Source organism: Vigna unguiculata, unplaced genomic scaffold, assembly GCF_037176805.1.
Source record: "Vigna unguiculata cultivar grain cowpea cultivar isolate G323 ecotype 2 unplaced genomic scaffold, ASM3717680v1 ptg000393l, whole genome shotgun sequence".
Classification (NCBI taxonomy): Eukaryota; Viridiplantae; Streptophyta; class Magnoliopsida; order Fabales; family Fabaceae; genus Vigna; species Vigna unguiculata.
Window position 1 is genome coordinate 11130 of NW_028197028.1, and position 6654 is coordinate 17783.

At 30.1% G+C, this 6654-nt stretch overlaps 3 non-coding genes across 3 annotated transcripts; 2 read left to right on the plus strand and 1 right to left on the minus strand.

Moving 5' to 3' along the window:
* The first annotated feature begins 1640 nt into the window (after positions 1–1640).
* On the plus strand, positions 1641–1728 carry TRNAS-GGA (transfer RNA serine (anticodon GGA)). The gene has a single exon. It is a non-coding gene; the product is annotated as a tRNA-Ser (tRNA).
* Positions 1729–2834: 1106 nt separating this feature from the next.
* On the minus strand, positions 2835–2907 carry TRNAT-UGU (transfer RNA threonine (anticodon UGU)). Its single transcript has one exon. It is a non-coding gene; the product is annotated as a tRNA-Thr (tRNA).
* Positions 2908–4743: 1836 nt separating this feature from the next.
* Positions 4744–4816, plus strand: TRNAF-GAA (transfer RNA phenylalanine (anticodon GAA)). The gene has a single exon. It is a non-coding gene; the product is annotated as a tRNA-Phe (tRNA).
* Positions 4817–6654: the final 1838 nt, after the last annotated feature.

The following is a 6654-nucleotide window of genomic DNA, read 5'->3' on the forward strand; positions in this document are numbered from 1 at the left end:
TGGATTCCTGACTTCTTTATTTATCATGAGATAAGGAAGCAGTTTTTATTATATCGATTGAAAACCGTGTTAATTGATCCTTACGATGCTTCCTTTATCAATTAGATCTTTTATCCATAGAAAAAGAGGGTATCTAGACATATCGATTTCTTCATATTTTTACTTCTATGAAGTTTCTTTGCTACAGCTGATAAAAATCGTTGTTTTGAACGATATATATATGTAGAAAGCCTTTCTTATTTATAATTATTTATATTTCTATATTTCTTATATTAAAATTTGTGGATTTGCTTGTTCTTTTCTTTTTTCTTTCTATAGTGGAGATAGTCGCACGTAATGACAGATCACGGCCATATTATTAAAAGCTTGGGGTAAAAATGGGTTTCGTTCGAGCGCCCGAAAATAATATTCCAAAGCTTTAGTATGTTCTCCGTTACTTGTGTGAATAAGGCCTATGTTATAAAGTATATAACTTCGATCATAGGGATCAATTTCCAGTCGCATAGCCTCATAATAATTCTGTAAAGCTTCTGCATAATTTCCTTCAGATTGAGCTGACATCCGTTACGGTCGTCATTCGGTTCAAAGAATCTCCGCTCCAGAACTGTACGTGAGATTTTCATCTCATACGGCTCCCCCCTTATGTGTGTAATGAGAAAAATCCATCAAATCAAAAAATATTCCAGTATTCTCATTCTCAACTGAACAGAGCTAGTGTTTTTACAATAAATCTCTAGCCAACCTTCCTGTCAAAAATTATTTCTTAACATTAAGTATGTAGGTACTTGATAAAAAAAAATAAGAACTTCAACAATTTCTTTGTCCTCTACGCTGCTTAATTTCCTGGAATTAGTCACCTCAATAATCTTCGATGGTTCTATGGGTATCCAAAATATGAACGAGATGGATATTTATTGTCCCAACCATTCCTGTTAGTCCCAATCTCGATAAGCCATGGATATAGATAGATACAAAGTTTTCGTGTCCTTGATTCCCAAGCGTAGTGCTTCTTTCCCAATGTTGCCTATCAGTACTAGTAATTTGGGGTTGACCTAACCCCATAAGTATAGGTATAACCTTTCGCTTAATACTAGAAACCTAAAATTCAAGCATATAAGGCTTCATTAATCGAGGATACACGACAGAAGGAATTAATCCTTTTATTTACAAATTTCACCTTCAACACGCGTGGGGTTTTTCCATTCCATTTTTTTTTGACCGAAATCGGTCAAAAAAAATGGAATCAAATCACACCATCTCTGTAATAAGTGAATGCCCTTTTTTCTCCTGAAGTTGTCGGAATTATTCGTAATAAGATATTGGCTACAATTGAAAAGGTCTTATCTATAAAATTTTCATTTATCCGAGATCTAGGCATAGGTAGAAATCCATTCTATAATTTAATTAATCATGGTGTGAGAAATCAATCCCACAAATAAAGGAATTGTATAATTATAATACAGTGCGAAATAACGTAAAAATGAACTCATCAATCAAATTTGTTTATCCTAAGACCTTGTAGGAGGTTTTTTTTTAATTTTACTTTGTATTTTTATAGTTTGAATAGGTTTTATGCATTTATGAAAAATAGGATTGATTCACTATTCAACATTCAACCGGTTTCTGGGCATCATTATATAGGAGAGATGGCCGAGTGGTTCAAGGCGTAGCATTGGAACTGCTATGTAGGCTTTTTGTTTACCGGGGGTTCGAATCCCTCTCTTTCCGAATCTTTACCAAATTCATCAATATTACTCATCCCAATGCATACCATTATTTCATATTTCAAATTTGTTTGTTGATATGGACAACTTTATATTCCTCATTTTTCGGTAATACAAAAAATAGTGGATAACGGGTGGGCAAGGAATAAAAATTTTCGCATATCCATGTCTATGATATATGAATAGCAGAAAATCCTTGTAAAAAAAACTCTTGTTATTTTAGTTAAGTTTAAGTTTGACGAGAATAATATTCTACAACCAGTAATTCATTTATTTTCAAACCAACCCATTTATTATCTATTATTTGATTAATTAAACCTTTATATTGGAAAGGAGTGAACAGTCAAATGATTTGGCAATTTCTCATGGGGGGCTGAATCAAAATAATTTTGAATAAGAGTTTTAGATTTTTGTTCATCCTTTGCTGTAATAATATCTTGAGGTTTACAACGATAACTTGGTATATCCACTATACGACCATTAACTAAAACATGTCTATGGTTTATAAATTGGCGGGCTTGAGGAATAGTCGCAGCCATACCCAATCGAAAAAGTATGTTATCCAAGCGCATTTCAAGTAGTTGTAATAAAACCTGACCAGTTGATCCTTTAGCTTTTCCGGAGATACGAACGTATTTAAGCAATTGTCGTTCTGTAAGACCATAATGAAAACGCAATTTTTGTTTTTCTTCTAAACGAATACGATATTGAGATTTTTTACTGAAGCGCAATTGATTTCGAAATTCGTTTTTGACTGTTGGCCTTTTACTAGTAAGTCCTGGTAAATATCCTAGACGACGTATTTTTTTGAAACGAGGTCCTCTGTAACGTGACATAAAAACTCCTTTTTTAAAATGAAAAATCTTATAAATCGAAATGAAAACTAAACGAAATGAAAAATATTATAGAATTCTAAATGAAGCGAAATCTACTAAAGTTTTATAGTACAAAGAAGAATTAGATGAATTTTATCAATATCCGAATTTATTGTATATAAAAGAATACAAAAAAGTAGGTTAATTTCTTGATTTCTTCCGCAGAGATCGAACTCTCCCAATTTTTTATTTCTAAAAAAGATATTATCAATTATGTAAAAAACAAATAGAGAAAAGCCGGTTATCGGATTCGAACCGATGACCATCGCATTACAAATGCGATGCTCTAACCTCTGAGCTAAACCGGCTAATGTAAACGAAATATACATATGCAGAAGAATTGAATGGGATCTTAGTTATCAATTTTTAGTTATTTATAACAAAATTCAAATTAATACAAACATCAAAAATAGAGAAAGAAAATATAGAAAATCAAACCCAATTTTTATTATTTCTATTATTTATTTTATCTGATAACATAAAGTGCAAGATAATAATTAATATTATATTAATATAATTTATTTAATATAATTTATTTCGATCTACTATTCTAGATATATATTATTAAATTGATTTCTTTCAAAAAGATTATTTATTAGTACTTAAAGTAAATTTGAATAAATATAAATTTTAGTAAATATTTATTAAGGAATTCCATATTTCTAAGTAAATGTCTAATTCTATATTATATTCAATTAAAAGAATGGTTTTTTTTAGCCACTAGATTCGTTTTAGTTATATAAATTGTATATGAATAAATGGATTGTTTATTTTCTTTTTTTTTTTAAGCAAAAACAAAAAAAAAAAAAGAATCGACCATTCGAGTATTCTAAATTGTATGAAAAAAGAAGATAAGTAGGTACATAGAAGATAAGTAGATATGTGGTCTATATCTGTGTATATTGAATTGTTAATATATAGATATTAGAATTAGTTCTGATTCAAACAAATAAAGGTATCCAATATAGATGAAATAAAATCTATAAAATTGGAGAAAGGGGTTTTTAATATTTAATAAAATAATATGTATTTAATGAATTCAAAAGTTCCCGCATAATTCTCATAATAGAAATGAAAAAAAAAGCATTCTATTATAATCAGATTCAAATAAAAAAAAAGATGGGGATATGGCGAAATTGGTAGACGCTACGGACTTAATTGGATTGAGTTTTGGTATGGAAACTTACCAAGTAATAATTTTCAAATTCAGAGAAACCCTGGAATTCACAATGGGCAATCCTGAGCCAAATCCTGTTTTCTGAAAACAAATAAAAATTCAGAAAGTGATAATAAAAAAGGGATAGGTGCAGAGACTCTATGGAAGCTGTTCTAACAAACGAAATTGACGACTTTTTTTATTGCATTAGTAAAAGAATCCTTTCACCAAAATTACAGGAATGGATCAAAGATAAACATTTAGAAACATATATATATACTGAAATACTCTTTCAATTTGTTACTTTTTATTTTATTATTGAAGATCTATTTGTGATAAAAATATTCACAAATGAAAAATGTGAATCAAATCAATTCGAAGTTGAAGAAAAGATGGAATATTTATTGATGAAATTATTCACTTCATCATAATCGGCTAAAACCCTTGAAGAACTGATAAATCAGATGAGAATAAAGATAGAGTCCTATTCTACATGTCAATACCGACAACAATGAAATTGAAAGTAAGAGGAAAATCCGTCGACTTAAGAAATCATGAGGGTTCAAGTCCCTCTATCCCCAAAAATACTTTTTCATTTTCTAATTTTTTTCCTATATCCTCTCTATCTTGAAGTCCTTATTTATGTGTTTTATTCGATTTATTATTTCCCAACGAAATTGGAATTTTTATTTTCATCAATTTCCTATCTATCATAATTTTCTTATCTATCATAATGACAAGGGACGAGTTTTGGAATAGATATAAATATATATGTGAAACACATAGAATTTTTTTTAATCAGAAATGTATAAATTAATATCTTATTTTTTAGCAAGGAATTTTCATATGCGTAATTAACGATTAACAATAAAAAATAATTATTACTGCGGAAACTCACTTACAAACTTTTTTTTTACTTAGTTGATATAGATTCATTAACATAGATTTTAAAAATCTTTTAAAATCAAAGTATTAAGCTTCAAGAATGGTCGGGATAGCTCAGTTGGTAGAGCAGAGGACTGAAAATCCTCGTGTCACCAGTTCAAATCTGGTTCCTGACACAAGATTCATTTGTATGAGTATCTATCCCCCATATTCATTTTAATGAATATGGGGGATAGATACTCATACAAATTTGTGTTCTTCTAGATTCTGATACATAACATATTTCTTTGATCTATTTAGGTATCTGTAGATATACTTTTCCTAGATGATTAAAGAATAGATGCAATTTTTTATTAGGTATATTCGCTTATCTATAGTATCTATATATATATAGATATAGATATATAGATAATGAATTCTTTATCTATTTTTTTCCTTTTTTTTCTGCGATACAAAAAAAGGTTTCTATTTCCATAATATTCGAGTGGTTTAATTAGTTGGTTAAAAGACCTAAAAGTCGAAGTTCTGGGGTGGAGTGAGAATATTAAGAATTCATCTGAGAAGGATTACCAAAATAGAATCGAGCCCTTTTCTTTGTGTTTTTTTTTTCGTGGCCGTATAATTGATGGTGATGTGCACGTTATATAGTTTATTATAAAGATAAAGAATTAGTTTATTATAAAGATAAAGAATTTTTGCAGTTCATCCTATTTCTTTTATTGGCTTGGCTGATAAGAACTCAGTATTGTTTTTGTTTTAGAATCTTAAGAAACTCCTATCCATCCTATTTTAAACCCTATAATTATTCATTCTATTATTTCTGAATTTTGTGATTTCTCACATAATAATATCTGAATGCAACTTCCATTACTCTGCCTGATTTAATGTCAATCAATTATTTTGTCTGATCTATAACAGAATGTACTTATATTCTTTGACTGGGGTTGCAGAAGTTTGGATTAGTTTATTATTTTTATCATTTAGTGAGCATCTTGTATTTCATAAAAATTTGGAGCAATATAATCTTTACGCAAAGGCCATCCTATCCAATTTTCGGGCATTAAAATACGTCTTAGACGCGGATGACTATCATAAGAGATTCCCAACATATCATAAGATTCCTTTTCTTGAAAATCCGCACTTTTCCAAACCCAAAAAATCGAAGGAATTCTGGGATTTTTTCTTGATACAAATATTTTTATGCATACCTCTTCGGGTTGATTTATACCATACTCTATTCTTGTAAAATGATATACACTAGCTAAGAGTCCTCCGGGTGCTACATCATAGGCACATTGAGAACGTAGATAATTGTAACCATATACATATAAAATGACAGCAATGGAATGCCAATCCTCGGGCTTTATTTGTAAAGTCTCTATTCCTAGGTAATCGAAACCCAAGGATCTATGAATTAGTCCATGTTTGACTAGCCAAGAAGACAAACGACCTTGCATTTTTTGCTTCTCCTAAATTTTTTTTATGAGTTTGGTATTAGTATTTTCTATTACGATGAAATTTTTAAAATACGATGAAATTTTTAAAAAAGGAATTGCTTTTTATTATTGTACTTTAAAAAAATGTGTCAGACGATATCTCTGAAGTAGATGGCGGTTGATAGAAAAATTCTTGACCATAATTGTCAGTATAAGTACTGTATCCAACATGAAACTTATGGTTGGTAGTAAAACATCTATTCTCTCGTTGAAAACTCATTGGATCTTCATATATTTCTCGAGATATTTTCTTACGAAGTTTTGTTATAGCATCTATAATGGCCTCCGGTTTAGGTGGACAGCCCGGCAAATATACATCTACAGGAATTAGCTTATCTACGCCTCGAACAGTACTATAAGAATCGGTACTAAACATCCCCCCCGTAATTGTACAGGCTCCCATAGCAATAACATATTTAGGTTCGGGCATTTGTTCATATAATCGAACTAAAGAAGGGGCCATTTTCATAGTTACAGTGCCCGCTGTTAAAATTAGGTCCGCCTGCCTAGGACTCGAT